At 43.4% G+C, this 21,443-nt stretch overlaps 1 protein-coding gene across 9 annotated transcripts in view; it reads left to right on the top strand.

Moving 5' to 3' along the window:
* Positions 1-21,443, top strand: part of ADGRL3 (adhesion G protein-coupled receptor L3) — a 777,598-nt gene that overhangs the window by 671,947 nt on the left and 84,208 nt on the right. The gene's annotated exons all lie outside the window — the stretch shown is intronic.

Genomic DNA, 21,443 nt, shown 5'->3' with positions numbered 1-21,443 from the left:
CCTATTCGTACGAGAGCTCCTTACCTCTTCTAATTTTAGGTTGGAGGGTAATCACAGGATCTTCTAGGGATCAGAGTCTCCTCCTCAGGCCATTGTTCTCCAGCTGTCCCCTCCTACCACCTACTCTACTCTTTTTACATATCAGCTGGTGACTCACTCATGTACCTAATTTTTTTCTTTTTGTCTACCTCTCTGTGAGGTGCTATTTTATGTTGATTTGAGGAGAGAATGGCATTTACTTGAATTGCAAGACTTGACAACAGTGGTGATAGAATCTGTAATGTTCATTAAGATAAATCCTCCAAATGATGGAAACTGTTCAGCTACTCTGGGGTTAATGGTGGGATTTGAAATGTATGAAATGCTGTGTCAATGTATGCATAAAACCAGAAAAGAGAATTTTGACAAAAAATGTATTGTTCTTTCTTTTTAATTTAAATTTTGTATTTCATTTGTATTGCTTTACCACAAGTTAGCGTTTCTACCAGAAATGCTGTGCATCCTATACAAAAATATCACCTTATTCAAGTTCAAATACAAAATTGATACCTAATTTTTTTGTAATCTATATTTAAAGCTGTCTAAATTCTGATATTCCGACATAAAACCTGGAATTAAAAAAAGGGTCAACATCCTATTGGGTGGCAATATTTATAGTGCTGAGGATGGTTCATTAATGGAGCCCAACAGTGAGTTAACTAGGACGCCATGTACACATAACTTACATGAAATGCATGTAATTTCCCCTCTTGTGATAGGTGTGAGTGCCTTAGAGGAAGGTTTGGTCAAAATTCCTGTATGTCAGACAGTGTATATATCAAAAAAGTTTGTTTGTATGTTTACTCAAAACCTTACCAAGGACACCTCCAAGTTACCACATATTGTATTAGAGGAGGTTAAAAGATGGGCAGTGTGTTATGGTATTTAGTACTTGAGCAGTGCTCAATTGACATTCACTGCTTGTTTCAAAAGGCATTTCTGCTAGCAGGGGCTGCAGCTTTAATTTAGTTTTCCAGCACAATAGGTGGAATATGCCAACCTTTCTGCCCATGTCATCTGGAGCCAAGTTCGAGTGTGGTCTGCCGCTTGTTGCCCTTTCGAAACATAAATTAGTTTGGGCCACCACCGAGAAGGCGAAGGAATTGGGAGCTGTGTCTTAAATGAATCTGTCCATCAAACTCCACTGTAATTGAATCAGAACAAGAAACTAATTTCGCTTTCAAGATTTTTTAAAGAGCTTTGGGTTTTGGTATTTGTTTGAGATTGCACTATAGTACTCTAAGTTGTGTTATAAAATACAGTAGCAGAAGCCTGCCTGCAGATGGAGCCATCCCTTCCTTCTTTCTTTCATAGCTGCATGACATGTAAACTGCTACAAGCCCCAACTAAAATAAAATTACATATTCCACCAATGCTGTAAGGAAATAATACTCTTGCGTTTATTTTTGTGTTTCTTGTTCTTCAATGATTCATTTAAAGGTAAATTGAATTAGAAATGTAACACTTAATACCTGGTTTGTAGGTACTGTGATATGTAACGTATCCCTAAAATAACTTGTAAATCTCAATGCGCCAAATTATGGCAAAGCAGATATGTGCTGCATTTTACTGTTTCGCAAAAGCCGAGGCATAGAGAGGGGAAATTGCTAAGTGACATAAACATACCCTTAGTGTACAGGCACTCTACCCCATGGAACTCCACTACTGCAGGAAATCTGCCAGCATTTGGCTGAGGTAAATAGTGACATGACACATTTAAGTTTTGTATTTGTTTTAAAATGAGAGCTGATTTTAATGTGAATACTTGCCTTCTGCCACCCTGTTAAAAATGGGGGGGCTTCAAGCATTTCCCTCACTTTCAGCACCAGATGCGTGTCTTTTAGTCATGACTATAGAAGCGTGTGAACTTGTGTTAACCCCTTCGACGCTCATGACGAGCTGGGCTCGTCATGGCGTAGCCTCCTCGCACGCTCATGACGAGCCCAGCTCGTCACGTAAAGTGTGCTTTCGCAAAACCCAGCGTACGGGCGGAATTCCGCCCGCACGCATGCGGTTAAAGGCACTGCAGTTGTTGGTCTTGTTGGTGTTGATGGTGAATGCTCAGACTCAGTGCATGTAAAAACCCATATCCTTTCATTGTTTACCAAGATTTGTAATTTTATGCTCTTTTTCTCTCCCCTTTTTCTTTTTTCCTTCATATATCTTTTACTTAACCCCTTGGGCGTGGCTGCGATTCTGCGCCTGTGCGGCCGTTTTAATGATTGGGTGGGTTCATGACCGCCCCCAGCCATCATCAGCACACGCCCACCATGATGCATGACGGACGGGGGCCGTCATCAGCATGGAAGGGGTTAAGCAAAGAAAAGTTTACCAGAATGAATCATATGACAAGTTTCTAAAATTCGTGAGCCTAAGTTTATCACAGTCTGACAAGGAACTCTGAACACATATATTGTAAAATCCTGGCCTGTAATTTTATTGCGTATGTTACTATGTTTTGGAAAAAAAAATGACAAAACAATTAATGGCGATGCCAAATGGTTGGCAGCCATTGCCAGACCTATTGACTTTGCCAGTGTTTGTTTCGCCTTTGGCCACACAACTAGCCAGCTTTTAGGCTGCCAGAGGCCTTCTGAGTCCTATTCCCAGCAGCACCCTAGAGAACTGCATAGTATCGCTTTCCTATTGATTGACTCCTCTACAAACTCTTTCTTTGGTGAAAGGAACTATGAAACTGTGATGAGGGGAAGAAAACTCACATCACCGAATAGGACTCGAGCTCATGTTTAGGTCTGGCTTGACAGCGCAGCCGTCTGCTCACCTATTGTTCACAAGTCTTGTAATATATACTTGGAGTGGGTTTATCTCTACCCAATTGAGTATTTCTCTCTCACCTCATGTTTTTGGCTGTTGGATATATCCTTAGGCCTCGAGTGGATAGCTTGAATTGAGTATGAGAGACTATTTTACACCCCAGAACTACACAGAATCAGCTGCGGCCGGTAGTAGGTGTACCTGCAGGGCGATGACGTGGGGAGGGGGAGGAGCAGGGTGGGGGGTAGTAATGTATGGATTATGAACTTTAACAGGTAAGTAAACATATAAATAAATAAAACGAATTTAGTTGTGTGCACTGCATCACCAAATGCGATGCAGTGCGCGCAACGAAATTCGTTTTATTTATTTATATGTTTACTTACCTGTTAAAGTCCGTAATCCATACATTACTACCCCTCACCCTGCCCCTCCCCACGTCACCGCCCTGCAGGTACACCTACTACCGGCGCGGCTGCACAGAATATCCCTATGTTCAGGGCCGGACTGGCCGTTGTGGGCACTGGGCAATCCGCCGGTGCGCCGCAAGGGTGGGGGCCGGTTTTGGGTCCCTGGGGGCCGCTTTTGTTACAGGGCCTTTTATGCAGCATAGCTGCAAAATCGGCCCCGGCAAAGAGCTCGGTCAAACCCCCAACCTCCCTCCTGGGGGGGCGGCCGAGCACTTTGCCGGGGCCGGTTTTGGTTCCCAGTCCGGCCCTGCCAATGTTAAATACTTTGTCATAGATGCAGTATATACAAAAGAGAATAATTTTTCGGTCTCATCTTTGAGAAAGCTTTAGCTGCTTCGTCTGACTGTTTTAAAACAAAAAACCATACATACTAAACGTGCAAAGAGAGGCTTTCGGTAATCGGGTGGTCAGCAGACTTCATCCGTGTAGGTGTGGTAAATTGTCATTCACATTTCGCTTCGGTCCACCACAGCATACAGCATGGGTTAATGGTCAGTTGTCTTTAGTCATTAGCTCCCTTCACTTTGAGTAACAAATTCCTGTGCATACTGTTCTCATCCGCCTAAAAGTAGTTCCTTTATTTTCAGTGTCAAAGCTGATTCAAAGTCTGCTTCTTTATATTATTTATTTTTATATTAACTTTAACTACTGTTTTTTGTTTTGTTTGCCTGCACTCTGCGTGCCCAGATGGTGATTTATTTCCCATCCCTCTTTTTTTAGATGTGCTGTTGTAAAGTGTTTAAGTGGCACTGTCACATTGTAGCTGTTTTTCAGAACTCAAAATGCAAGCCAGAACTCTCTGCTCTGTCAATGCTTGTTTCTTCTTAAATTTGTGGCAATCTGGAAATATGCAGTAAGTTATTGCCTGCTCAAGAGTGTCCCGCGAGAAGGTTACTCTTCATAGGCAGACTGCATTTCTCTTGGTTTGTTTTTTAAGTGATCCTAGACAAGGACATCACTGGCATTCCTCCTCATTAATCAGGCAGTGTGTCTGTGCCAGCTCCTTCAACCTTAAGCAGATGCAGCAGTCTACAGAGTAGAAAATGTCTTTAGAAACTTACCACAACTGTAGGTCTAAAATATAGGAACAGGAATGGTGAGAAGAGGTGTTGTAATTTTTCTTTTAACCCCTTCAGTGCTGCGGACGGCCCCCTGCCATCCGACGTCACGGTGGGCGTGTGCGGAGGACGGCCGGGGGCCGTCCGGATCCACCCACTCGTTAATTCGCCCGCACAGCCGGAGAATTAGCAAAGCGCGCAAGTTATTCAAAGGGTTTATGGTTGTAGTTCTTAAAGTTAACCTAGATTTATACAGTACTTCATGCCAAATTCCTTCCTCTTTTATGCACTCCAAATAGTTGGTACTATAGCTCAATTTGATGGCGCTCAATTACGAACCGTCAAAGAGATGGATGGCTAAGTGGGCCTTGCCTGTATTCATACCTATGGTTTTCAGATCACAAACGAGATTTTGTTTTAACTCACTGAGCCACCTTGTCTTAACTTTTACTAGATCAGATACTTGTGATGCATTTCCTTTCCTTGCAATTGAGTCCAAAAATAGTGTTGATTCTACAAAAATCATGTTTACAAAAAATGAGTGCACATTTCAAATATAAAAGTATTTCTGTTTAGCATTTTAATCAGAACAGATTTGTAGGACGTCTACCTCAGAAACTACCCCCTGCAAGATATTTCCCTTTGAGGTTTAGTGGAAACCGACTACCACCTGCCATCATTCTGTCACAGAAAGTATAGCCTCTGTGGGAGAAGTAAGTCCTAACCAGTTGCTGCTAACAGTGTAGCTATCTTTAGAATAGCAGATTCACTGGACACAGGGTCAGAAGATAACACTGTGTCCCACATTTTCCTACCCAAATGGGAATCAGGGATGCCCATTTTCCTCCCATATATCAGGGCGCATAGCAGCTATGCTGTGCCACTGATGGTGCATGTGTGCATCATTCAAGATGACAGAAGGAATGCCTGAGATGAATTCAAACACAGTTGGCTGATTAGATTAAGGCTATGTATTCCTCAGAATAGCCTACAACATTTGTAAAAAAAGATCCCAGGTAAACGGATTGAGTTGGTTTCTGTGCCGGTAGTAGTTCCCATTTATGAAAGATGACAATGTGTTGGTGATTTTCTCCTAAAATAGTATGCAAACGAAGAGTGATATTACATACTTAAAGCTTTTTTTTAGCCTAGGCTTGTGTTTCAAACGCACTTTGATTTTAGCAGTGCAGTTTACAGTTGCTGAGGGCCGGTGTAGACATTTAAGAAAAACTCGGACAAATTTGCAGAGTTCTTATGCTACTGTCAGTCCAGAAAAGTAAACCCTGAATATCAGTCTATAGCATCTCACCCACAGTTTCAGGCAGTCAATAGATGTCCAGTGCACCAACAACTACTTAATGAAGCATTTGAGAGTGGATACTGAAGTGAGAGATTGGCCAGTAGATAGCTTGTTGAAGTTTAGGCCTCTAAGCTGAGCTTCGCTTTGCAATTCTTTTGAGAAATCGTGAAAGTACAGAATGGAAAAACGAGGGAGTGAAACAAGACACTAATTTATGGTAGTTGCATAAAGCAGACTAAAGCATAATGGTGCATTCAAATGAAAATATTAATATTAACAATGTTAAGTTGTAGTATTCACAGTAGTAAGCTTAACAGCCCTCCAGTCGAACAAAAATCATTATTTTCACATAAACGTGCACAAAAAGAAAATACAATTATTTCACTACTCGGTTGCAATGTTCTTTCAAGTGATTAACGTTGTTACAATGTGTTACGGTCGATGTTTTACCCCAGAAGAAGCAAGGGAACAAATTCTGCAGTAGCCGCAACACAGTTTTGTCCACCACTGGCACTCTTTGAAAGGGGCAAAAAATAGTCTCCTGCTTCTTCCATCACAAACTTTAAGGATAGGCTGGAGACTCTCCTGCTGTCTGACTAGTCTGCTTAATATTAAGAAAATCAACTCAGTTCTGGATGTAATGTTCTAAATAGAAAATGTGTTAGGAAGGAAGGGCAGTGCAAGGGATGCAGAAGGGTTTGGAAGACTGTCAAAGAATAACATTTGCCAAGTGGCCCCTTGCCCTGGCAGTTTTTTTGCTTTAGTTGTTATCTCACAGCTCTTTGCACTCTTGTTTACATTAATTTTTCACATAAAGGGCTTTATTACGATGTCGGGCGGACATATCAGAACTGCCTGACCATTACTCGGCAGTTCCGCATACCTAATTACAATGTGACAGCACATGATGTGGTCGCAAACTCTCATTTCCCTAAAGGAGCTTGTGCTGCGGCCGTAAACTGGCTGTAGCACAAGCTCCCATAGGGAAATGTGAGTTTGTGTGGATGGATTCAAAGGAGGGCACCTTAGGGGCCCCCTCGGCACCCAACCAGAGGCCGCAGGGTGAAGGGGTCCCCTGTTAGGGGCCCCCAATGTCGATTACCAACAGGCTTTCCACGTCAGAAAGCCCGGCATGGAAACCCTGTCAGACACCGACATTGTAATCTCAATGGTGGAAACGCCGTCCATTGGGATTACGTGCCGGTCTCCAACGGGCTCCTTGAGCCATTCGGAATCCAGCCGAAATCACAGTCCGTGTAAGTTTCATCCTCCTGCATTGTAATGCGGCGGTCAAAACTGAAAGTGTGGCGAGGCTTTCCAACCCTCATCGTAATCGGGCCCTTTATGTTGGAAGCCGTGGCCTAAAGATAAGAGCATCATTAAGTGCTATTGACAAAGGCGCCAGTAATAGATAAAGCTGTCATGCATTCCATGGTTCAACTTGACAGTAAATGCAGCAATACTTCGCAATACAAAGTGAAGAAGGTATACTGCTATCTTCTAAACTTTTCCAAATGATAATAACATTGTATCAATGGTTTGTTGCCACAGGCTATTCACTGAAAATACAGACAGGCTGAAGTTACATGTTAAACAATAGCTGATTTCTGAACAGTGAACCTGCCTCTTACTAAAATGGCTGCCAAACAGCCCTGTAATAGGACAATGCTTTTAACAAAATGGCTAACAAAGCAATGCAGTCCTCCCTCAGAAGGACACTGAAGACCTATTTAGCCAAATAATTTTTGTTTTTCTGTTGCCTTTAGTGTTACTTAAGGACTTGTGGAAAAGTTGTATTATTTGTATTCTTTTTTCTGTCCTGTAGAAAAAAGTAGAACCACAAAGTGTGTCGGATCGCCATGGGAGTTTGTGTTATATGCATTGAGCAGTGCTTCAACAGCTATAAATTTGTTTCCTGGTCCTTTGGATGGGTGAACTCTTTCATGAGCTGAGTGTAACTTGCACCCTGTTAATGGGATAAGTAGAGTTCTGCATAGGTTGTGAGCTAAGAGACCTAGCTGGAAGTTTAAGGGAGTCTATACAACTGGAGGGTATTGATGTGTTTGGTCTGTTCAGTTTTGCTATGACTGCAGATTGTAGATTTGGTGATGAAAGTACACTTTAACTCTCCATGACACTTTAAAAGCTCCTATCTGGTCATCACTCATGGCACAAAAACACTTCTGACACAGGCCATACTACAACTGCACGAGCACAACCTATGTAGTAGCGTGTTACATGTCCGCCAGTGCGGTTCGTCGCCTCATCAGCTTTCTGAAGCGTTATATTCATCTGCCGGGGAATGGCAGAGGAATAAGTGTGCATTGTAGGTGCAGTAAAATACACACTTATTCATCTGCCATTCCCTGGAAGCAGTTTCTAAGGTTATCAATGTTAATTGTGCTTAGCTTCCTTTAAAGGTTTTAACCGTGTAAAAGAATATTCAGTTATGAAGTCAAATGACTCCTCAGTGTATATACACAGAATATTAACTTGTAAAATTGATGCAAATATTTCTTAGTGCCTCAGAGTAAGTAATGATACGCATCATCATTGCCTTAGCTGAAAGCCATTAGTTCTCCATTTTGAAATGCATTTGTGCGCATTTATTATGCAATATTTCATAGCAGATTTTACTTTATCCACATCTGTGGTTCCTGTTCTGCACAGCTCACCGGCTGCTGCAGCGTCTTTGTCAGCAGGCGGTGGGCCTTTTATTGTGCATTTATCAGCCTTCTTAGGGTTCTGTTAGGATTTTCGAAGATGCTAATCTGCCCTCTGACAAGGCCTCTCTCCACCTTCTTTGCAAATCGATATTATTGACCGCAAAATCGCTCTGAAAGATGGTAAATACACTCTGTATGAAGCCATTTATCATGGTTAAAGTTTGAAAAGGTCACACCTTTTTGTATAGGCATCGGCTTTTAGAGTATAGGAGCCTCTGGAAAATGCAAATGTGCAAAATCCCTTAGGCAATAAATGGGCTTCATGCTGTTGAAATATTCAGTGTATAGCGCACAAACAGAAAATAAACCGTGATCTTTACCTGTATTTGCTAATCACTTTTAATGTAAACTAGAAAAATGGGAGTCCACCAAAAGAAGCTAACTTTTTCTCAAATTCGATTGTTAATAAAATGTGTCTTTTATCATGCGAGGAAAAGGACATGGGCAGTCTGTTTTTTTTCAGTGAGCAGCTGAGGTTGCACACATTGTTTTGTGTTGGTAGCATTCCTCCTTAAGGGAGATTGCAGCTATTAATCTGAAAAAATATGATGCATTGAAAATCAGCGGTAAGATAATGTGGGACAAGCTTGAGTGTCTGGGCCAAGACGCACCTGACACGGTGTTTTAAAATACAAGCACATGTAGGTTCTGACTATACAGATAGGATGCAAAAGCATGTTATTCTAAAAAAAATAAAAAGACATCCTGTCAGTGTGTGTTATGTTATGTCCACCTTGAAGAAGCAACAGTGAATATGGATTGGAAGTGGGGCCAGTAGCTCAGTTGTGAACTAAGTGTCCCAATGATGTATAACTTGGGTGCCAGAGGAATGAATTCATGCAGATTTTCAAGCTATCACAGCAAGATAAATTTGAATTCAGGTATTTTAAATGGAATTGATTTGCACAATCTGGTATTGATCTGGTCATCACAGACCTATTACCGAGACCATTGGATTATATATTTTATTTATGTGATCTACATACACTCTTCATCCTCCTTGAAGACTGCTGTAAAATAGTGTGAATGATAGCAATGGGAAGCCCTTTTTGCTGATGTTCTTTTGTTCTCTTTGCAGTGAGTCAAATCACTCACTCACCATTATTGTAAAGTCCATCTTCAAGTTGCAAAAGGTGTAAATGTGCATCATAGAAAACTGTCATGATACAAACCCTCTAGAGTAACTATCTCTGTTTGTGGATTCATTTCTTTTCATAGAATATGACGAATTTTCTGCTTCTTAGCAGAGGTGAAGGGAATCTGAGTGAGAGGCACAAGCCTTATGTTTAGTTTAAAAACTTTTCTGCTACCTTCTCGATGGAAAATAGCAAGATAGTCCCTTGGAGGTGGATAACGAATATAAAGAGACTTTGGTTCAATAGTCTAGAAGCGAGTACCCCCTGCTCTACCAGTTTAAATATGAAACTGAGTTTCATTCTTATATATTCCTTGCATTAAATATGGCTGCCCCACCATGAGTTCACGGTGCATAGCTTTGTAGGGATGGTGCAAGAAAGGATATTCGAAAGTATTTTGGGGCTTTCTAATACAATCAGTTATTGTACACTAAATTATCCACGTGGGAGAGGGTCTGGAATCCCTATTCTGTTTGAATTCAACACATGTCAGATGATGAATGTATCTCCCCACGTAAGTGGACCAAACAATTGCCTTCCATTAGTGTTGGATCTTAAATGGAGTATGGTAAAGGTGAATAGTATTTTCAGAAGTGTGTACCCACTGCACTCTGTTAAGTCCAAAGTCCCACAGAAGCAGGTCTTACTAAATCTCACTGGGACCAGATCCTTCTGTTTACTTCAACTCTAGCTTACTCGTGTTCATTGCACACTTTTTTGTACTCCAGAATATCTCAATATCTCCAAATAAAGATATGACTGCAAGAGAAGCAGCAGAAACCATCTGCTAAAATGTCCGTAAGGGCTTTTTAACCTAAGAACTTGTTAAAAAAGGCTGTTGATGAGATGAAGAAAATAGCTGCAGTGATAGATTGTGTGGGACAGCACAGATGACTTGGACAGGAGTTTGAGGACACTGTGATCGCCAGTATCAGTGGAATAAGGCCACAGAATTTCAGGGTTATTCCGCATGAGCTGAAATCACGTTTCGGATGTAGGACTCATAGCTAGCAGGAAGAATTTGAGGCGCACACATTAGCGGAATGACAAATGTAATTGCACTCATATGGAAGTAAACATGTTGGAATCAGTGAATGGAGAAAATAATGAATTACATTTCCTTGCCCTGAAGTCCACTGAAGTGAGATCGTTTCACCATATTCTTTTCTTGTCATTGGCCTTCTGATGTTGCTTTCATTATTGTCATTTATACGGCACATCGCTGACACTTGGTTGGAATCTTAGTTTTCTTTGCAGTCCATGGGTGTCTTTTGCGTGGTTCTGGGCTTTCTTAGTAACCACAGGCACAGTACTCGGTATCCCTTTGTCGGATTTGTTTGCTTATTGGTCTCCTTGGTGCGATGCTTAGTGGTGGTGCCTATTGGTTTCATGGATGCCTCCCTGTGGTTGTAGTGGTTGAGTTTGTGAAGACTTTTGGCAGTGTGAATTTTGTGTCTGATTGAGTTATCTGTATAACTGCCATTTCTCATGTTCCAGCGGGTGAATAGCTGCCCATTGTCTGGTGCATTGCGTTGACGCAGGGGCGGCTCTAGGCTCATGGCGGCCCTGGGCAGGGAGCGTAGGTAGGGGACCCTGGAAGAGGGGGATCTAGGCGGAGCTCAGGAGGGGGGTCAGGGTGGTAGTGGAACAGAGCCAGAGGCCGCCAAATCCCTGCCAGGGGCCGCCACGCAAATATGTATCCATCCTCAGGGGATTATTATATTAAGGATATATTTTGGCGTGGAGGCCCCTGGGTTTTGGTGGCTCTGTGCAGGTGCACAGCTTGCACATGCCTAAGGCCGCCCCTGGTTGACGTATTAGAGTCTATCCCACCAACAGCTACATAGTTCTGTGACTTCGTATGTATGCATTTGTGAGGATAAACTGTTCATTGTTTTCTTTGCTTATGTAAGCATTGCTCTCTGTGAGGATTATGTTTTCGTGTCCGAGTTCATCACTTTGCAGGATGGGAGACATTCATAGCACTCTGCTTGAACTGCAGGGATTTCAGCATGGCATAAGTTTGTGCCTTCATTTCAGTCCCCACAGAGCAGTGCAGTCCTGACCAGCCATACCAGGGAGTGGCCTGTGTTCAAGGCAAACACCTTTTGTTCTCTCACATAACCCCCACCTTCCTCACAGTGCAAGGAGAAGTATTACAACTTGGATCCATCAATGTTCCATACTTATAAACAGTAGGAGCGCCAAACTTTCCCTTGCTTTTAGATGCTAGAATAATGCACCATCATTAATTTAGTGTCTAACTGTGACAGCCTGTGTCTAGGGGCTTGTTGTTACCACACTATGTTGCGCTTCACTGTATGTGAAGTTCTAGGTTAAGTCGCCATCTGTATGTGCTTAGTCGTCAAAACTGAGATTGGGCTGATGGGGACTGCCCAGCTTGTCACACGCAGTGCAGATTGCAGGATCTGGCCAAGAGTATCTAGGATATTTAGAGATTTTTCTCTGAAGTTGCGATGACACATAACGGCACCGGGCCATTTCAAGGACCCCCTGTAACAAAAGCGCAGCAGCAGCGTTTCCGGGTTTCCCACCAGTACGACCCCCCACCCCGCCGGTCCGATGTAATTGCTTGGGCTGGTTTGCATTCCCAGACTGGCCCTGCACAACGGTCTGCATTATTGTCTCTAAAATAGGAGAAGACATCTTGAAATGTTAAGAATCTATGCGGCATAAAGAACTTTGACAAGATTCTTAATTATTTTACAGAATTTCCTGCCATGAATATTGCTTACAAAAATATCAACACATTTGAGTTAAAAATTGAAAATGGTAACTAATGAAGCTATACTTTAATAGATGATGTTTAGACCACACCCTTTTTATGTTCAACGATATTTTTGATGTCAGTATTCTGACATACTACTTGCTGATTAGAGAAACCTTGAAACTCATCTTTGCTTACGGAAGCCACAACCATTGCCTTCACGCTGCACTGTATAGATCATTGTCCATTGCATTGTATAGGGCAGACAATCATGTTTCCTGGCCCGTATTGATATGTCCGAATACAGTTTGAATAGTTCACACCTACAATGGTGCTCCATGATTAAGTTCTAGGTGAGACCTGAGGGACTGTCAAGGTCTGATCACGAGAAAGAAATTAACATTTCAATACATTTTGTTTTAAATCATTATCCAAATTTACTAGAAGTTGGAAGACAGTTGCTTGTGCAGGAGTTCATTGACCGTCCCTAATGAGCTGGTGTTCTGCATTAACCATGCATCCATTCAGGATTGGAATTGATTGCTGCACAAAGCCAGTTGTCCATCTTAACAGAAAGAAGATACAAATTAAGCTGGGAATGCAACTTCTTTGCCACCGGAGGCATCCCAGATATTGGTAAAGGGGACAAAACATTCTTTTAAATGTTCCTGCCATCATGTAAAAACTTTCTTCATATTTTGTTTTGCACATTAGGGCGGTTTCTGCAATTTTACATTTTGGCGCTCGTGTCTTGAATAGCTAAACTCTTCATGACAATGGATTGCAAATTTCCTGATTGGTCTTATTATATTTTTGGATCTGCCCGGTGATCAAACAGGGAGCTACAGTAGGAGTGGAAGGTCCAAAAAGCAAGTATATGGTATGAGTTCAGGAAGAACTATTCTTTATGCTTTGTGGCAGAGATTTGTTTTTAGTACCTCCCTGTCTTTTTCAAAGTCAGCTTCAAAGTAGAGATGCAGTGGGGGTTTACAAAGGCGGAATATTTGAGATCGGACTGACTTGTTTGTGTGGGGACAGAAGGCCAAGTTTATATTCAGGGCGTGAGGAGGAAACTCAGTGAAAATATACAGGTTTCACGACCACGTAGATCAGACTTGCCTCGCTTTTTGTGCCCAAAAAGGTGAGAATTTAAGTTTGGTAGGCTGGCAAACCTTTGAGGATGGTTTTGCTGAAAGTGCTTTCACAAACACCACAGAACACATTTTTGAGAAGCTGAAAGGTCGCCCAGGCATCCTTTCCACAGCAGACTGGCTGACATTTGGTGTGTTTCTCAGACATAAACCCATCAAAGCTGGCTTTTTTTCTGTTACAAAAAAAGTTGTCCTTTACACATAGGAGTTTATAACAGCGCTTGTGGGATATGTTTTTTTTCTTCCTGTTTTTGACTGCCATGTCTTGTGAGACAGTCACAAACAGGAGAATAGCATTAATGAAAGGCCCACCTTAAATATGGTGACCTCCAAATACCACAGCCATGATAATACTGCTGACCCTTTCCATTGTGGTTTATGTCTGGCAGCTGTACCAACTGAGTTTTGGCTATCAGAAATGAATCAGTTCCCCTCTTTTAAATGAGGAAAGGGACATTTGATTTAAAATTTCAGAAAATCTGTTAACCTTTGGTGGATTTGACCCTTCCAGTTGGCTCTAAATGATGCCTACAGTATGTTTTGTGCACCTGAATGTAGTTGTTTTGGTCAGTTGATATGAAACATCAATTTTCAAAGATGAGATTGCACAGAGGCACTCCTTTTTGGATGGAATACAAGGCTTTAAACTTGACCCGGTACCTAGAAAATTATGAGGAGACAGGAGCAAAAAGGGGCTTGGTCTCTGTGCAACAGTCTCAAGGTTAGATAGTCAGTGTTGCTGCACACTTTTCCAAAATGCTTGGGGATTGCATCAAATGAGGAGAATTTCAGGAGCAGTAAGATATGGTTTGTGGGTAGCATCATAATGGGCAGACATTGAGGGTGCACAGATAAGAGATCAGAGATATCCATATTTATGGGTCGGATGAATAATAGCTTCTCAATGCAGGTCAGTCCTAGGTTTCATACCTCATATTGAGGTGAAGGGATGGTGGCCCATGGAGAAAGGCAAACTGAATGACAGTCAGACAGATTCTTTGTTTCTAAGGAGAAAACTGAGTTTATATTTCATCTTCATTGGAATCAGTGCGGCAAGGTTGTCATCAGCTTACGTGGTGTATTCAATGTAATAAATGCCTACAACAAGTTTTAGAGGCGTCAGATATTGTTTGAACAGGATGAGGGACAATGTAGATTATTTTTGAACATGGGTAAATTTGTAAAGTTAAGAAAGATTTAGAAAGCAAGGCTGAGGACCTTTATTCTTGGTCCTTGTAGATGGCAGAATCATGTATTCATGAAGCCAGTTGTTGAAAGTCTGTGCTGGTGGATGTCAGATTGGAAGTTGCTAAAGATGAATTAGCTTGGGGGACATGGCCAGTGGCATAACAAATCTTGAGGGTGCCCCCCTCCAAAGTACATGGAGGGGTCCCCTCCAGACTCACTCAGTAGCTCTCGGGCCAGGGTACTGTGCTGAGGGGCCCCCTGGAGCTCGGAGCCCACCTGCACTTTGGGCGCTGCTGGGGCCTTTGTTACACCACTGGAAGTGGCCTGGCAAGATGGGCGACAGGACGTAGATCCCTGTCGCTCCTGGCCAGCCTGACTTACATCCCAGAGAATCCTGATACCTGTACTACTTTGCCTGCCGAGGGTCAGTCAGATCTTTTTGAGCTGTAACTGGCCACCCTTTCTGCCTCTTGGGGAGTCCCCGGGTCTGCTTTTGCAACAGCCTTCATGCTGGAGCATCAGGTAGAGAGAGTGTCCATTGAAGTGAACCTGCTCCAAGCAGACCTCCGTCAAGTAGCAGAGAAGGTGATGACTGCTGAGGCGAATATTGAAAATCTAGTGGTGGGGTAGCAACTTTAAAGTTGCAGATGGCCAGACTGACCGATGTCAGTGGGGATCTGGAGGCTAAGGTTGAGGATGTGGAGGCCGCTCCCACCACAGTAACATTTGCCTTCTGGGGTTCCTGGAGGGGGTGAAGGGAACCTTTGCTGAGGGCTTTCTGGAACAGTGGGTGCAACAGACTCTGATACTGCTAGGGCAATCCAACATCTTTGTGATTTAGAGTGCGCAACGTGCTTTGGTGCCACCCCTTCTGCTGGGGGCTCCCCTGTGGGCCTTTTGTGGCAAAAATTCTAATCTACAGGGACTGCATTCTTCAAGCAGCTAGGGAGTGCACATACTGAAGTACGAGAACCATATGATTGCTATTTTCCTCGACTATATTAAGGAAATTCAGGAACAGCGGAAGTCAATGCTTGAAGTGAGCCAAAAAATTGTGAGCAATGAACCTTAATACAAGTTACTTTATCCCTCCCAACTTAAGGAACTCTCTTGTGGGAAGGTGCATTTCTGTGATTTCTGTGGAGAAAGTCTGGGACTGGTTGGAGATGTGGGAGAAGTTCCCGGTTTAGAGCCTGGGGGCTAGTAGCGACCCCAGGGCGCCTCGGAAAAGTGGAGCCTGGGAGAACCACTCCAGTAGTCACAGTTATGGGGGAATGGAACAAAATTGCTTACATTTACACTACAGGATAATGGCACTATGCTGGTGGCTTTAGACAGGGACTTCACAGCTGCCCGAGATGAGTCAGCCCGACTCAGCCATGGACACACTTGTCCTGGACACTCAAGAAACCCCTGTTACTTAGGTTCCGGATACTAACTTTACTGCTGAGTAATGTTGTCATTTGTGGTGTCCTGTTTATGTTCCCAAGTGACTCTTGAACTGTGTGTGTGGGTGTGGGGGATGAGATCATGTGCAGGCCCCATCCTAAGATGGACGGGATCTTGGTTAATGTGATCCTGACCAAGGCCTCACTCCTTAGAGAGTCTACTCAATGCACCATGAGGTGACATGTGTTTGTCTGATTGTTTCTCTTTAAAGCAAGATTAGGGATGGCAATTGCGGTGTCAAGCTTGCCTCACTGCTTTAGTAGCATGTAGTGGCACATAGCTTGGATGGTACCTGGAGGGGGTTTGGGGTTGTGGTCTCAGTTGGGCATATTGGGGTTCATGTGTTGTCCTGGCACATGTAAGGTAGACTTACATAGGAAGATCCGTATACTATGTTTGTCTGAGGGGGCAACCACTTCTTGCTTTTTGCTTTGTTTCCTTTGTTTCCTTTTTGTAGCATTGCCGGACTGACCCATTACGCAGCTCAGGGACTCAATACAGAATATGAGTTAGTGCACATGGGTAGCAAAATCAAGTTCTTGACCTGGAATATCCAGGTATTTGGTACGTATGCCAAACAGCATAGGGTCTTATCCTTCCTTAGGCAATACACAGTGGATATCACATGTCTTTAGGAGACGCACCTTAGCGACAGGGAGGTTGAGAGTTAGAAAGAAATAGAAGGACCCGGTGTGCTAGGAAAGTGATGGTGGTTGTGGCTCCTGGATCTCCCTTTGTGCCCATGTATGTGGAAGCAGACATAGAGTGGGGGTATGTTGTTCTACACGGCCAACTGGATGGGAGGAATATATAATTGGTCAATTTATATACCCCATTAGGATGATCCCCAGTTTTTCGTTAGGGTCTGACTTCTACAGTCTCATATTGTGGCTAGGGGATTACAATTGTGTCTTGGACGGTGAGGCAGACCCTGAGGCTTGGTACGAAGACGCAGATGACTGTGGCCTAGCAGGAGATGATGGACAACCTGGGACTCCGGCCATTAGACAGGGTGGTACCGTTGGACAGAATGGGAGGCAATGAAGGTTGTGATGAGAGGACAATGTTTGGGTTTAGCATGGGGGGTGCACAGGCAGCTACAACGGGAGCTGCGACTGGCGGAGGGAGTTCTTGCATCATTTCAAAGTCTCACTTGTCTGATGGGAGCTTCAGAGGGAGGAGCTGAGGACGTGGGATAGATTGGATGTGTACACACATACTCAGTATCAGCAGGGCCTGCATCGAGAGGGGAATAAATCAGATAGGTTTCTGTCCTGGTTGTTGGACTGGAGTGTTGTGTCCCTCCAATGCTTCACCTGATAGAAGAGTCAGGGACTGCGGCCGTGAAGCAGGAGGCGGTGGTTGTGACCTTTCAGTGCCACCTGCAGGGAGTGAATTGAGGGGGTGGTCTTTGTACGTTGGACTCTGTTAATGCTTTCCTGGTATACTTACATAAACCAAGGTTGGAGGAGGCAATGTTGGAAAACCTTGAGGTAGCCATCACTCTGGAGGAATTGAGGATTTTACTGAGAAATAAGGCCCGATGGAGACAGATTCCCCGCTGAATTTTATCAATGTTTATCATTAGATTTGAATCAGAAACTTGTGAGGTTTTCCTAGAGAGGGGAGAGGTCAGATTCAGTATCGTACTGCCCAATTATGATCAACAACTCCGTTGTGAAGGTCCTATGCAAGTTATTTGCTAATTGGATGCACCCTGTCATAAGTGTTCTAGTACATTCCAATCAATGCAGTTTCTTTCCTGGGCGCATTCTGACCATGAATTAGTGGAGACTGACGCATGTACGGCATGATTTGGACAATGGCAGAGAGGAAACTATATTGATCCCTATTGACATTAAGACCGCCTTTGTTATGGCGGGCTATGGGTATCTTTTAGACGTGATACAGACCTCAGTTTTGGTCCTTGATACACTTGCTGTATACCTGTCCAGAAGATGATCGCAAGTCCGATTGAGACAGTATTGCTCTGCACAATGGTAGATTGAAGGAGGTACTGAGCAGAGCTGTCCACTGTCACCCTTTTTGTTTCCTCTGGCTATAGATCTTCTGGCTGTCCAGGTTCGGCAGGTTATGCAGAGGCTGGCGAATGGAGCTTGGGTAGCAAAGACGCACTGTCTCTCTTTTTGCCAGAGAGGCCTTGTTTTATCTGCAGGCTCTGAGAGAATCCCTGGCACCTTTACTACAGTTAATGGAGGCCGTTGGAGAGGTGTCCGGACTTAGGGTCAATAGGAAAAAGTTACTGCTGTTCCTTTTGGCGGCACTGGTTGGGGTTCTTGTAGAGCGGCTCCCGAAGCTCAAGTAGCTGTGCGAACTTGATTGTGTCCAATACCTGGTGGAGACCCACACTGGGGAAAAGCATTTGTGATACAATATGGGGAGAGTTCTTGATTCCCTGCATGCTTCAGTATGGTTTTGGAATACTTTGCCACTGTCTCTCATGGGCAGAATAGCGTTGTCCAAGATGGTGGTGCTGCCCCATTATTTGTACTTTGAACGTGTTGTGGCTCTTATGGGTGTATAAGGGGCACAGTGCCAGATAATGTGCTTCTCACCTCATTCCTTTGGGTTGGTAGATGGAGTAGGGTGGTTTGAGTAATATTGATAAGCAGGTATAAGGAAGGTGGGCTAGCCATGCCTAATTTGGAATTTTATTACTAGACTTCTTGCATGCAGCACAATAGATGGTAGAATGGGGCAACTGGGAGAAGGCTTTGGTGACAGGTAGGATGGAGCGCTTTATGCTCCCAGAGTGGTTAATGGCGGATGTATGACATTACAACGCATGCTTTTACCACACATGCCTTTACATCGCAGTTTTTACAACGCATGCTGTTACAACGCATAGCGCTTAGGGGTGCTGGATAGTGAATAGTTTAATTTACTATTCCAACTCCAGTCCCTGTGGATAGTAGGGAAGGTGTTGGATAATAAATTAAATCCATTCCCTATCCTAGAGCGCCCCCCAGCGCAATGCGTTGTAATGACATGCGTTGTAATAGTTGCGTCGTAAAGGCATTGCGTGGTAAAAGTTGCGTTGTAAAGGATGTTTCCCAATAATGGCAGGGTCAGGGTGCGGGCCAGGGCCCTTTGTATCCTGCGTCAGACAGCCGCTATGTGGAAGAGAGTAGTCATTGTTTTGATCAAGAGGGCACCCATCCACAGGGAACTGCCTCTTTGGGTGTTGGTCCCATTCCATCAGTTGGAGGAGCCCATATACATTCAGGCCAGGCATGTGAGGGAATGTGAGTTGGGTGGGGATTGGTATCCTAATAACATGCTCATCTCTTTTGAGGATGCACAGCTGCAGTTCGGTTTGGGTGCTGGACAATTCCTGCAATATGCAGGTCTGAAAGAGATGGCCAAGCAGATGTTGGTGTTCTGGGCATCATCTCGTCTCCTTCATGTATAAGATGCTGCAGGCTGAGTTGGTACATGGGGCAGTTACAAGTTCAACACGCTTGGGAGGCCGGTTGTTGGATGTGGACTGGTCTATCATCTGTGCGCTAGTGAAGACTGTGTCTGAAAATCCACGCTTTAAGTTAATCCACTTACATTTTAAACGCCATACATATATCATCCTGGAGAAAAAACGCATTGGCTTATCTCGGAGCAATCGCCTGCTTTCCCACAGTGTGGTTTCGTGAATGTAGACTTTATACATCTGTTGTGGAACTCTCTGTGGATGGGGTCTCTCTGCTCAGATATGTTGAGTCGGCTGTAGTGAAAAACTGCTTTGGCTTGTGAACTAGTTCCTCAGCATTATTTGTTGGAAAATGTTAGCCGGCCCAAGAAGCGCAAGATGGCATACTGCTTCTTACAGCTGGCCCTGGTGTTGGCTAGGAGGAGGGTTGAAATTACCTGGATGGGAATGAGGACCCCCATGGTGGACCAGTAGGTCCGGGATGTCTCAGAGTGGTGGGGTACTCCAGAAAATGGTGCTTCTGCTGACAGTGAATCATCTCTGATTGACATGACTAGGAACATTATGGGTAGAACATGTTAATTGGGGCCTATACCCCATTTGATATCCGCTTTGATGCTTGTATGATGTGCTGCTCACAGTTTGTGTTCATGACTCTAGAGTAATACGATTGTACTGCCATAGTTAACAGTACGATCCATTGTTAACAATGCTAACCTGCTATTTGTTGATGGTAAAATGATAAATAAAGGTTTTAAAAAAAAATTAAATTAGCTTTCCAAAGAATGCTGATAGTTGCACGGTCACTGTGGATTTAGCAGCCTGGGCCAAGGATAAAAAGGAAAGTGATTGGCCGATAATTGAATCAGATTTCTATATTCGCATTGTGCTTCTTTGGCAGTGGGATGATGACGAGAGTGTTCTTGATATGCAAAGAGTAATTCCTGATTACAGAGAGGGACTTTAACAAAAAGTGTTTTGAGATGAGTAAAATGTGGGAGGCCCAGTTTGATGGAAATGCCACTACACATAGAGACACCAGTGGTCCTAGAAGTTCTATTATCGGAGCAGTGTGTTCGTAAGAAGTAGCAGCACCCTTATTAAGCATGCAAGCATTGGTGGTTATCATTGGCACTGACACTATTGTAGAGAAAAACAATTGAGAAGATTGATGTACAGTGAGCGTTTACTGTATGAACCTAGGCCATCAAAGGACTGTTAAGGTGTGAGAGTGGTAAATGAGGATAAGGGAGTGGCCATCATTTCCTTTTAGATCCAAAATAATATATTGAGTCCAAAATTCAGGAGAGGAAATGTGTGTTTTTTTAGTTGGAGCATAATCTCGTTGTCGTCAAGATCAATGAAGTAGCACAATAGGTGACTCCTGTGAACCTTCATAGTTTCTGCTATCTTCCTGGCATTCCTCCTCTGCATTTAGGGAAATTAGGGTCACCATTGAACAATTAAGAGAATCCAGATTTGTAAGCAATCTTTCAAAGCACTTGTCACTTCTGTTTTTTCTGAGCGTGGCTGTTCACTGAAGGGCCAAGAACGGTGGAAGGCAACCTCTGAGAAGTCAAGAAGATGAACATTATTTAGGTTTGGTCCCACCACTTATCACCTCACTGAATCCTGTGCTGTAGCTCAGCTATCTCATTCATGCATGCACAATTTTCAGTGCTAGCTTCTGGGATTGGGAAAAGTTTACTGCACAGACTTAATCTGTTGTTTGTGTCTTGCCTGTCAGTACAGCAAAGAGAAAAACATTTGCTTTGTACTGCCAGTTGAACAAAGACTCAGACATTTTCTATAGTTTCGCAGTGACTGGCAACCATCCAAGGCCCAGGTCCAAACTTTTCATAGAATATTACAATAAAATAACATGTGTCGACAAAAGAAACAAGTTAGGGGGTTCTTCTATCGCCACGATCACACTGATGTGTAACCAGAAGCAATAGGTCGAAGACTAATAGTGGAA

Source organism: Lissotriton helveticus, chromosome 2_1 (genome assembly GCF_964261635.1).
Source record: "Lissotriton helveticus chromosome 2_1, aLisHel1.1, whole genome shotgun sequence".
NCBI lineage: Eukaryota > Metazoa > Chordata > Amphibia > Caudata > Salamandridae > Lissotriton > Lissotriton helveticus.
Note: the sequence above shows the minus strand (reverse complement) of the source record. Positions and strands in the feature narration are given on the sequence as shown.